Source organism: Falco naumanni, chromosome W, assembly GCF_017639655.2.
Source record: "Falco naumanni isolate bFalNau1 chromosome W, bFalNau1.pat, whole genome shotgun sequence".
Classification (NCBI taxonomy): Eukaryota; Metazoa; Chordata; class Aves; order Falconiformes; family Falconidae; genus Falco; species Falco naumanni.
The window spans coordinates 9,007,864-9,020,648 of NC_054079.1; the positions used below are offsets into that span (position 1 = coordinate 9,007,864).

A 12,785-nucleotide genomic window follows, 5' to 3' on the forward strand; every position below is an offset into this window, starting at 1 on the left:
GGATCCTGCCAATTATGCCAATTTGTTGCAAAATGAGTGGTTTAGGTCAGATTGTTTAAAGAATCACCACCAAAGCAAAATAGGTTTAATAAGAATCTTTGGAAATGCGACTGCACAAGATTTGATGTCAAGGTTCACTCTATTACTTATTACATGGAGTAAATGCAGAGATTAATCAAATTGAAATCAAGTCAGAATAGAGTTGGAAACAGTTTATAAAGATCAAAAGCATGAGGGTAAAGGAGATCCTCCCATTGAGTCATGAGGTTTAGAGCAAACCCCCTTGCTTTTTAAACTCTCATAGAATTTAGGTGCGGCTAGATCCAACCTTAATCTCAGACTTGGTCAATGGTTTATGTCTAATGGGAGAGATATAGAGAGTGTGATAAAGAATAAGGGAGACCCTTCTGCTGAGTCACAAAGTTCACAGTAGACCTCCTTGCTTTCTAAATTCTCATGGAACTTAGGTGTGGCTAGATCTGATCTTAGTCTCAGACTTGGGCAATAGCTTGTATATAAAGGGTGTGGGTGTGTGTGAGAGAGAGAGAGAGAATTTTTTCACAGTTCACAATTATCCATAGGATCTTAGCAACAAAGCAAATCAATAGAATTTGTTCAAATCACAAAATAACCTAATTGATTCAAGACTGTAATACCTATTATGACAAAGGTATACCTGTTAATAGTTCCCCTTAAGTTCAGTGAAATACATCTAATGCTTTTTGCATTCCTCAATGGATGAAGGGTTGAGCCTCAAGGAGCAGGGGTATCAGCCCAGGCTCTGTCATTGGCTTTTTGCAATGTCCCCCCTAGTATTGCAAACTTTCTTGTTCCCTGCTTTGACCAGTCAATGGGAGTTCCAGTACAGACAGTGCCATTCTCTGCCTTATCCAAGTAACAGTTGCTGGTATAATCAAGGGGTGCTTAACAGCCCAACTCATTACTCAAGGCACTGAGGCCTAATCAGCAACTACTGGGGTCATAGAACAGCCTGGAGAAGGGGGAGAAGTGCACCACCACATGCTACTGGCACAGATGAACATGAACTGAACAGAATGGCGTTTCAACAAAACTGTGTAGTGTAAACTGTGTAACTAATCTAACATCTCTGAGCAATGAACACACATAACTGGGATGGGAAACACTTTATAATGATACTGGTCCCCACATATGGAGGTTTTTGTACCTTGTCAAGTGAAATGAGCTGCTGTTACTAAAAATTTCTTTTCATAGAAATGACACTCTTCCCATTTCTCCCCCTACACTTACAAATCAAACTTACACAGACAAGAAGGCTAAAAGATGGAAAGTCTGGTAAAAGCTACATAGAAACAAGGTCATTCAAACTTCTGAACAAATAAAAATATCAGCTTAACAAGCCTAGGACTCTAAAGAATACCTTAATGATAAGATAGTCTCCCTTCAAGAGCTCTCACAGGTGTTTCAGAATAGTTTTTATTTTATAGATACTGTGACTTAGCCTCTGGACTGCTCTCTGAACCCTCTCAACTGGCAACACAGGAGGCCTGAAGAAATTAGCCTCAGTATCTCCTTCCCTCACCCAAATTAATTTTTACCTTCATCTTGGTTGCAGCAGCATCTAGTGTTGTGACTTCATGGTCTTTATGTTCTCCAAAAAGCTTGTCAATAACAGATATTGGACATTTGCAGTGGTAACAATATGTGTCTGCTTGTGTTTTCTTCAGTTCTCTTTGTGCGCTCTCAACTTGAGGAATGTTTGTTGCCAATTTTTCAGGATACAACAACACAAAGCCTGAATCTTCAAGCTCAACAGGTGTTCTTTGCTCTGGCTCAGTATCAAATTCATAACTATCACCAACATGCTCAAAAAAGTCCCTGTCTTCAAATAATAGCTCCTTGTGTGTGAATTCAGATGATATTACATCTTGTAAAAGTTCTTCTTGTGTAATCACATTGTAGTCCATTGACTCAGTGAGATCTTCATAAACATCAGGGTGCTGCTCCTCTCTTTACAAGTCTAGCTTCTCTGTTTGCTGAATGGTAGGGACACGTGAAAGATTTTTCTGGGTATATTGATCATCTTCACTATCTTCATCAGGAGTCCTGACATATGGGACATATTTTTCCATTTGAGGAACTGCAGTTATTTCATGCTGTTCTTCCTGCTTATTACCAGCTTCTTGACATGCAGCTCCCTGATAATCCACTAGTTGACTATACTCTTGATGACTTGACTGCTCTGGCAATTCCTCAGTTGTTTCTACAGGTACATTTTCTTCTCTTTGTTCAGTGGTATCACTTCTTGCACCTGAAAGAATTACTTTGCTTCCAAAAGGAATGACATGCATTGGTTTACAAATTGTTGCTTGAATGTCACCATCAGTCTGGAATTTCTCTCCATAACACCCCTTTCTGGCAAAATCTCAGTTCTGACATGTGAAACATCACCAGACACTTGCTTGTGTTTGTCCTCTGAACTCTGAAATGAAATTCCTCCACTAAAAGACTCATCCTCTGGTATCTGATCCTTTTGAGGCCCTATGGCCTTACTTGGAATTTCATCTTTAAGAATGTATTTTTCAAAATATATTCCCATTTCATTATCTGTGTCTGAATTTCTACTAGGGAAAGACACATTAGAATTACCACTTTCCTCATCAGAAGGAGTCTCATCCTTTGTCTTTTCTCCTACTGCTTCTGCATAGAGGTCCTTGTATAAAAATGACAGAGCAGGTGGCTCCTCTAGAAGCTCTGGATTAACTGCAGCAACAGTGGTAGAAAACAACAGAGATTGTTCTAGCACTCCTGAATCAAAGAGTGGGGTCCCTGGTGACTTCTGTCCATCTTCTACATTTGTAACTTTTTTACTGCTAATGTCAATTGATTTCTGCAGAGGTAAAGGTTTTAGAGTATCTGCATAGGACTGCATTTTGCTTTCTCCTTTCACAGTACCATAAAGGACTTCACCTGGATTCTCAAGTAAGGAAAACTCCTCTTCCAAAGTATCTACCTCAGCACTTTCTTTAAAAGATGTGGCTTCTTCCACAGGTTCATTGGGATTTTCTGTCACAGGAAACGATGAATTTGGTCTTTCAAAATGTGGCTTAATTGGGGATTTGTCATCAATCAAGGTATATTTTTCAAAATAATCCATATTGGCCATACCATTATTAGGATCCAATACTGCATTATTATTGTTTTCTGGCAACATGGAATTTTCTTGTGTTTCTTCAGTTTCCTCAGCATCATCATTTTTGACCAATTATTTTAGCTCATGGTTTGCAGGCTTTCCCAACACAGTTTTCTTAAATTTCTGTGGTTGTTCCAGAAGCTAAGGCTCTATGGCCATCATCAGCTAATTCACTTTTAAATGAAGGATTTGTTTCCAAGTATTCTAGTTTATCTGACATGTGTTTACTTCTTGATCAACAGAAGAAATATGTGTAGGAGCATGAATACTGAGTATTTCATAACCTTTTGAAATAATATTAAATAGTTCAGTAGGTTCTGGAGCATGCTGACTGTCTTCTACAGTGCTCACGTTCCATTTCTTCTTCTCTTCTCAGGTAATGTTCAGGCACTTTAGACACTTTGTCTACCTCCAGATGTTGCACTGCTTCCATTTTCATAGGATTTCCAGTACTAGTTTTGTCTGGACCAGAATTATCTACTCACAGAGATGGTAAATCATACTTTTACACTCTGTGACTAGTTTCTGAGGACACTTTGTGGGAAATTTCACTTGACACTGAATCAGAAACTCTAAACATATCTCTTTTATTTGTAGAATCATGAACTGTAAGTTCTGTGCAGCTTCCAGGTGGGAATTGTTTTGATCCAAAATCAGAAGCTTAATTTGGAGAAAGTCGAATTCCTTGCTTGTCTGTTTCTGTAGCTTTTACTGGACTAATTGAGCAAGCTTTCACCTCTTCTGCCAGCCAGCTAGCTAGCCCAAAAGATGGGATATCTGGGTTCTGCTTTTCATCAGAACTAGAGCAAACAGATTTCATCTCTGCTGAAGAAAGGCTGCTCCATTCACCAGAATAATACTGAGTTTGGTGTGTCACAGTTTCCTAAATATCTGATGAAACAGCTCCCAGATGCTCTGAGGGTATGTGCTTTTGCTCTGCAAAATGTGGTTGCATTTCATGACTCTCCTTCAGTATAAATGCCTGAAACTATGTTAGATTGCTTTCCAAGCATGCCTACTACATCAGATAAAGATGATGGAATATTTTGTTTTTCTTCATCATCAGTGAAAGCTACTGATACTGACATTTCAGGTAATGTATGAAAAGGTACAAATGAGTCTGACAACACTGCTTGCCAGTCTGCTACAGCAGTCACTTTTGACTCTGTGGTCACCAACCTTGGTACTTTCTGCACATCACATTGCATTTCTTGTTTATCCTGCTCAGTAGGGAATTTGGGAGGACTTCTTAGTTGCTCTGATGACAAATATTCTGTGTCCAACAAATGATCTTGAGATTCTTGCTCATCTTGGTCTTGAGTACACATTAAAGACATACTCTCCAACTGCACTGTCTTCAAGTTTGCTGGTTTAGGTGAATATTGTTGAATTTTTTGCAATTCTTTTTCATCATGTGGTAGAATTACATGTTTACACTCTGATTGTGCAGACTGGGGAATAAGTAGCTGCGTGCTTTGCTTTTCTTGTTCAGCAATGGACCATGTGGGAACCAAATACTGAGAGGTAGGTTTTGAATAAGGTGGAATTTCTTGTTGACATGTATCATCAGCTGAATAAAATAGGACTGAAGGTTCAGACTCCAGTTCTGAAGGTACAGTTAAATAGTCTTGACTTTCTAGAGTTTCTGCTTTATCTATAGAATATGATAAATTTAATTGTTCAGATTCTAATTGTATAGCTGTGTGGAAGTAATGTGGATTCTTTTCTCTCTCTGTTTCAGGTAAAATTACATGTTCAGCCTCTGACTGTGCAGCCACAGGCAAATGTGGATGAACATTTGTATTCTGTTTCTTTTCTTGCAAAAAAGAAACCTGACTCAGGCTGGGCAGTTTCTGACTGTTCTGTTTTACAATGGGTATAAGATAAATCTAAGTGCTTGGGGGACAGGCCTCCAGTTACAGGTGAAGACTTTGGACTTCCTTCTATTTTTGTGTCAGAAACAGAATGTGAAACACCCAAAGATACAGACACTATTTGCTCAGGAAGAGATGAATATGGATTAATTTTTTGGCTCTCTGCTTCCTCAGTGGAAAAGGATAAATCTTGTTCAGTTTCCAACTGAGCAGTTAGAGATGAAGTAGCCCCACTATCTTGCTTCTCTGAACATCCTGCTCTCAGTGGGGCTGTTTGCTTTGTCAGTAGAACTTGATAAATATGATTGTTCAAAGTCCGGTTGTGCAGTTTCCTGCTTCTTGATCCTGCCAAAGGTATATGATACAGGTGTTTCTGGCAGCTCTGTTTCAACAACAGAGTACTGCAAATTAACACACTGCAGTTCAGGTTGGGCCCCATCCCCCCACTCCAGTTCATCTGTGAAGTATGACATTTCTGGGTGCTCCAGCTGGGCAGCCTGTGGCTGCTTTACTCTGTTGTAGTAGTACAATAAATCTGGTGGGTTTATTCCGCAAGTCTCTGGTTTGCCAAGAGAATATGACAAATCTGGATGTTTTGATTTTAGTCGTTCCATTTGCAACTGCTCTGCTTTTCCTGTGGAATATGAAAAATCAGAAGGCATGAACCCTGCTTGTGCAGTTTCCTGGTTTTCTGTTTTGCCAAGTGAATGTGATAAACCTTGTTGCACTGTCTAACTGTGAAGCTGGTTAAGCTTTTCTTCACCAAGGGAGTGCAAAAAGCCAGGCTGGGCCATTCTCTTTTCCTTTAATTTGCCAAAGGACTCCAAAAGCTCTGGCTGTTGCAGTACTATTTGGCCAGGTTGTGGGTGCTCTGATTTCCAAGCCGGATAGGGTAAATCCATTTCTTCCACCTCTGGTTGTTCAATATCATGGTGCTCTTGTTGGCCAATAGAATATGACAAATCTGGATAGTTTGATTTCTGATGTGTAGCTTCGTCTTATTTCTCTAACAGGAGAAGATAGCCGTGGATGTTGCAACTCTGGCAATACCATTTCTTGTTCTCTTTTGCCAGAAGAATACAACAAACCTGTATGTTCCAGTTCACCTTGCACAGGTTGTATTTCATCTGTTTTACCAAGGGCATATGTTAAATTTTGTTGTCATTTTTGTTGCTTGCCCATTTGTGTAGTTTCTTGTGACAGTGTTTTGCAAATGGAATATGATAAATTGGGAAGTTCCCGCTCTGGATGTGCTATTCCTTGTTGCTCTGTTTTTCCAATGGGATGGAGTGTTACAGGCTGCTCTGATTTCCATTGCATAGCCTACATCTGCTCTAATTTCCCACTGGAATATGAAAAATCCAGATGCTCAACCTCTGGTTGTGCTGTTCCTTGCTGTTCTGTTTTGCCAGTGAAATGCAGCAACTGATGTTCTGCTTCCACTTGAACAGTTTGTGGTTGCACTGTCTTGCCAGGGCAAGATGATAAATCTGGTTGTCCTAACCCAAGTTGTGTGGTTTCTTGTTGCTGTGTTTTATCAGTGGAATATAATAAATCTAAATGCTCTAACTCTTGTTTTTCCATTTCTCATTGCTCTTTTTTGCCAGAGGTATACAAGAAATCTGGGAATTCCCCTTCCAGTGGAGCCCAATTTGGTTGCTCTGCTGTGCCATGAGAACTTGACATCAGCTATTCCAATTTTATTTGTACTGTTTCCTCTGGGTGTAATGCATAGCTTCCCCTCTCCTGTTTGAACTCCATTTGTACACATTGTTTTTCTTCACTAACAGAAGAGGGCAAATCAGAGTGCAGTACTTTGCTCATGGCATCTGATGTCTGGATGCTCAGACTCCAGTGGGGCTGCCCGTGATTGCTTTGTTTTGACAAAAAAAAATTGCAACAAAATACGTTCTTGCAACTGTGGCTGTGTTGTTTTATGAGTTTCTGCCATGCCAACAGAGAATGACAAATCTGCATATTCTGATTTTGCTTGGGAATTTTACAGTCATTCTGTTTTCTCCATAGAGCACTGCAGCTCAGGGTGTTCTGCCTGCATTTCTGCACTTTCCCATTGCTGCTCTTTACCAAGAGATGATGAAAATTCACCTGGCTGTTCCAGCTCTGGTTGAACCTTTTCTTGTTGCTGTACTGTGCCAGTGGAATGCAATTGTGGCTGTATTTTATCAATGGAATATGATAAATCAAGATGCTTTGGCTCTGGTTCTGCCATTTGTCTTTGCTCTGCTTTTCTATTATGAGATGATGCATCTGGAAGTACTAGTTTCTCTTTTGCAGTTTGTAGATACTCTGCTCTGCTGACAGACTGTCCCTCATCAGGGTGTCCCAAGGCTGTATGCTCCATCCCTTGCTGTCCCACTTTGTCAGCCAAGTCTGTGTGGCCTAGCTCCAGCTGGGCAGGTGGGAGTTGTTCTGCTTTGTCATGGACATACAACACATCCAGCTGTTCCAACCTCTGCTGGGTTGTTTCCTGCACTTTGTCAAGGGAACATGCTAGAAAAGGGTATTAAGGTTTCAGCTGTGCGGTACACAGTCTTCCTTCTTCCTGCTTTTAAAACAGAATAAGGCAAATCAGGATGTCTCTGCCCTGGTTCTGCCATACCCACAGAATGGGCCAAATGTGGAATTACCACATCTGGCTGAACTGTTTTCTGTTCTGCTTTTACAAAGGGGGAAGTTAAACCTGTTTGCTCCAATTCTTGTTGTACTCTTTGTCATACCTCTGCTTTCTCCAGAGGATATATCACATTAGTGTGTTCTGTCTCTGGTGGGGTCATTTCATCATCTGGCCTGTCAATAGAAAATGATAAATCTGGTTGTTCCAAGTTCTCTTAGACATATTATAATTGCTCTGTTTTTCTAGGAGAATATGATAGCTTTTCTTGCTCTAACTGCTGTTCTGTGGTTTGCTGCTGCTTTTCTTTGTCAACAGAAATTTTTGTGTTTCTGATCCAACAGTACTACTTCTTGTTGGTTTGTCTCATCAGTGTAATGTGACAAATCAGGATATTTCATTTCCCATGGTGCAATTTCCAGCTCATCTGCTTTGCCAAGGGAATATGTCAAATCTAGATGTTTTGATTCTATTTGTGCAGTTGCTTGAGAAGCTCTTTTTCTGGCCACTTTAGGCAATTTTTAATGTTTTGGCTCAAACTCGAGTTGCTTGTTCTTTGGCTTTACCAAAGAAAAATGATAAATCTGGATATTTTAAATTCAATTATGTAGTCTCTTGGTGGGGTTTTTGGCCATCAGAACATGACAAATTTGGGTATTTAGATTCCACTTCCATATTTTTATCTAGTGCTGCCTCACCTGGAGTTCCTGGTGAATCCAAATATTCCAATTCTTGTGTTTCTCCCATGGAGTATGACAGCTCTGGATGTTCTGACTCCTGCTCTACAGTGTTGCCTGGTTTTGCTTCACCACTATCACATGGAAAATCTGGATGTTCCATCACCAGTGGTGTAGTTTCCTGTTGCTTCAAACTAAATGGCAAGGTTGGATGTTCCAACTTTTCTTGTTGTTCAGCTTTGTGAAAAGAATATGACAAATCTGGATATTCTGAACTAATTCCCATTTCCAGTGAAGCTTTTTTTCCACTGGAAGATGGAAAAAATGTTTGCTCCAGCTCTGAACATACTATTTCTTGTTGCTCTGTTTTGCCAGTAAAATATGAAATAAATGGTTGCTCTGATTTGTGTTGTGTCATTTTCTGCATTTCTGTACTTACATAAAATGTCTATTCTGGATATGCTGGCTCCATTTGCATTTCTTCTTGTATTTGTTCACTGAAAGAATGTGGCAAAGATGGATGCATTGACTGAGCTGTTCCTTGCTGTGCCAAATTCATTTGGTCTACATCCTGTGGCTCTTCTTTCCCCTACATTGCTGACAAATCTGAATACTGCCATTCCATTTGCATAGCTTTTAATTGGGCTGTTTCCTGCTGTTCCAGCTCTCTTTGTACTATGTCTTGTTGTTCCAATCTGCCAAAGGAATATGATATATCTGGCTGGGCCAAACCCAGCAGTGCGGCTTCCTGTTGCTGACTACCAGCAGTGGAATAGGAGGGAAGCAAATGCTCCTGCTCCATTTGTGCCATTTCCCAGGGCTTTTCTCTGTCAATCAAATGTGATGAACCCAAAGATCCTGACTCCGCTCTTTCTTGCATTACTTCTCTTGTGGTAAATGAGAAATCCCCATTTTCTTAAGCTAGTTGTACATTTTCATATTGTTGTGCTTCATTAATGACACATGATGGCTCTGGACATTCTAAGTCTTTTTGTACAGCTTCTTATGCTGTTTCTCCATGGGAATATGGAAAATCTGCTTGTTCCAACTTTGGCTGCAATATTTCCTGTTGTTCAATTTTGCCAGTGGAATATGATATATCCAGCTGTTGTACCCTCCCCTGTGAGGTTTTATGTTGCTGTTATTTTCCAGTAGAATATGACAAAACTGGATGCTCTGACTGCAGTTGAGTAGTTTCTTCTTGCACTCCTTTGGCACAGGAATACAGCTTAACTCCAGGTTGTGAATCCTGCTGTACAGGCTGTGGTCGTTCTCCTTTCTCACTAAAATATGACATAATAGAATTGTCCAAATCTACTTGTGCCAATTCTTGCTGCTCTGTTTTTTTATTCATGGGATATGGTAAATCTGAATGTGCTGTTTCCAGATACCCAGTTTTCTGTGTCTCACCTCTTCCAGAGGAATCAGATATATCTGGATGTACCAATTGGAGTTCTGTAGTGTTTTCTTTCTCTACTTCTTCAATCAAATATGATAAATCTGAAGGTTCCAATGCAAGCTGTGCTGTTTCTTATTGTTCTGCTTCTTCAGGGGAATAAGACTGGTTGTTCCAGTTCAAAAGGAACAGATTTTTTGTTTCTCTGTTTCCCCCCTGTAAAATAAAAACTCCTGATGTTCCATCTCCAGCTGTGCATTCTCTGATTCCACCATTTCTTCTCTGGAGTATGAGAAACCTGGATGCTCCGTCTCCAGCTGTGCAGTCTCAAATTCTTCTGTTTTTTCCATGGAATATGAGAAAATTGGCTGCTCTGTCTCCAGTTGGGCACTCTCCAATTCCTCTGTTTCTTCTTTGGAATATGAGAAATCTGGACACTCTATCTCTATTTGTGCACTCTCTGCTTGTTTGGTTTTTTCAATGGAAAAATCAGGATGATCCAAATCTACTTCTTTATTTACATCTGAAGTTTTCTGAGTTTCTTGTGTTTCTGTGCAAATAGGATATGAAATGCCAAAATATTTAGAATCTATCTTTTCAGGAATAAGTGAATTTAGTTTAATTTTTGCTCCTCTGTTTCCTGAAGGGAGGAGGAAAAGTCTCATTCAGACTTTGTTTGCTTCTCTAAGTGAATATTTTGCGTTTCTGGTGGTGGGGCATTTTGACACACTTTTTTTAGCAGAATGAAATAGAGCTGAATGCTCAGTTTCTGACCATGCAGTTTTGATGAGTGGCACTCAGTTTTTTGCTTCTCTGTTTCATATACAGACTGTGGTAACCGCATGTAACCAGACTCAGATTGTGCAGTTTCTGATGACTGAGGAATAATCTGTGGCATATGAAGGCACGGACTCAGGTTGTGGTGCAACCAGAGACACTTTATTGTGCAGAGAAGGTCATATTTATACCTCTGAGTCCAGATACAAATTCCAGCTGTATGTACCACCAGGCTCAGGGCAGAAACCATTCATGCAGTTACATAGCTATATATCACTACAAGCATGCAGACACCTACCTTTTTACTACTAGATAACCATGTTTATCTTTCTTACTCTTCTTCAGAATACCAAACTGTTCTCTCATCTCCTGCCAGGTCAGACATTCTCTATCCTCCTCTCCCACAATATTCTCCTGTCTTGTTTCAGGTAGAGTGGAATACTTGGATTTAGCTGATGGAAGACTAGGCAAGTAAGACTTCTGTGCTTCCCCCTCCCAGGATGTTCTGACATCTGGCAAAATAGGTTAGGTACTTTGTCTATCTAATTCATTAACAGAATCTGCTGAAACAGACTGTAGTGCAGGATTGAGCTGAATTTCCTGCTCCATCAGTTCATCCAGAAGATCTGATGCTGTCAGCAGGGATTGGTCTGGTTTCTTATTTGCAGTTTCAACTGAAGGAAGCAGCACTCGCTTTTCTGATTTATCATCAGACTCTAATGAAGTGGATGCTGATTGTTCTGTTATTGCTGTTTTGGCCACAGGTGAATAACTTTGCTGCTCCCTGGCTTCTTCAGGAAGGCAGGACTTCAGTGACTGTCCCAATACCTGATTTGGAGTCTCCAAAGGAGATGGTCTGTCTTTTCTTTCTTCATGCTGATGATCTGTTTCTGCACCAAAGCTTGAAAAACTGCTTGGTTTATTTTTCATTTTAACGGGTTTAACATTTTCAAATGAAACATCATCTTTAGTAGTAAGCCAGTTATCAAGAGGCATTGTTGGTGAAAAATTGCTTTGATTTGAATGTGCTGCAGGTTGCTGTCTTTGCTCCATTATCCCCGATGGTGTTTCAAAATTTCTACTTGCTCTCTGGAAAGGTTTTGGATGTGTTGCTTCTGAAAGTGAACTGAACTTCTGCAATCTTTCTTTTGCTGATGCTTCAAGGAACTGTTCAGAATCTCCTAAAACTGAGCTACTTCTCTGGATTCTAGTTTTCTCTAGTGTTTCAGGGGCTGGCCCAGTCCCTCCAAAAATTGAGTTGAACAGCTGGATTCTAGCTTGTAATGATCCTCCAAGGATCAGTCCTACTTTTCTCAGTCTGCTTTCTCTAAATATTGATATTTTTACTGGCTCTTCTGCAGTGGTCTCTAGATCTTCTTTGTCATCCAACATTTCCTCATCTGTATCTTGTGCTTCCATCTGTTCAACATTTAACAGTGAGCTCTGCACCTCTCCTACAACAGTTCTTGGTTCTTGCCTTTGCATTCCAGAAGAGTCATGTTTTTTATTGCCCTGGCCTCCCATCAGATTTGTAGGCATCATCACCCTATTTAAAGATTTACATTTCCTTTTCTAAACAATCTTACATTCATCCATACTAAAGATCACTTTTCCTGGAGGAGAACCTACTGGTGAACTTTCCATACTGTAAAAATTAGAAGCTGTACTAGTTTCTGACACCCAGGGAGTAAAACATCTGCTCGAGCTGGTTTCGCAGGTTATCCCACTATCTTCACTTTGAACTGTTACCATAGAAAAAGAAGTGCTGGAAAGCTTCTGCTTCCCACCGCTCTCGCCTTCTGTGCACATGTGCCTGCAGTGGACAAACGACCCTGTCAGCCTCTTCAACACTGGCCCAAATCAGGTGCTGCCCGATCTAGGAAACTAAAAATCACACACCCTTTCCCCACGTCTGTCTTTCTTTGGTTTGGCGAGGGTATAGCAAACTTTTTCTTGGGAAGACAAATCCCCAGTGCTCCTCTTCCCACACCCTTCTTTCCCATCATCCCATTTGGTATCATTCAACTTCGCTCTCCTTGATAATGCAGCATCCCCTGGGTGGCAGGCAGACCCTGACGTTCGGAATCATACTTTACAACTTGAGGAGAGTTATAAAGCAGGTATGTTTATTGTGGCACCCGGTGCAAGGGGGATTGCTCCTCCTAACTTGCACACTTAATTTTACTCATAATACATATTTATACAGTGAGGTTGGTTAGTTCCGCCCAAAGTCTACACCTACTAACTAATTATTGGT

General features: G+C 40.4%; 1 pseudogene; it reads right to left on the reverse strand.

The window, feature by feature from the left end:
• Window positions 1–1,541: 1,541 nt before the first annotated feature.
• Window positions 1,542–12,337, reverse strand: LOC121080677 (annotated as a pseudogene).
• Between the last annotated feature and the right edge of the window lie 448 nt (window positions 12,338–12,785).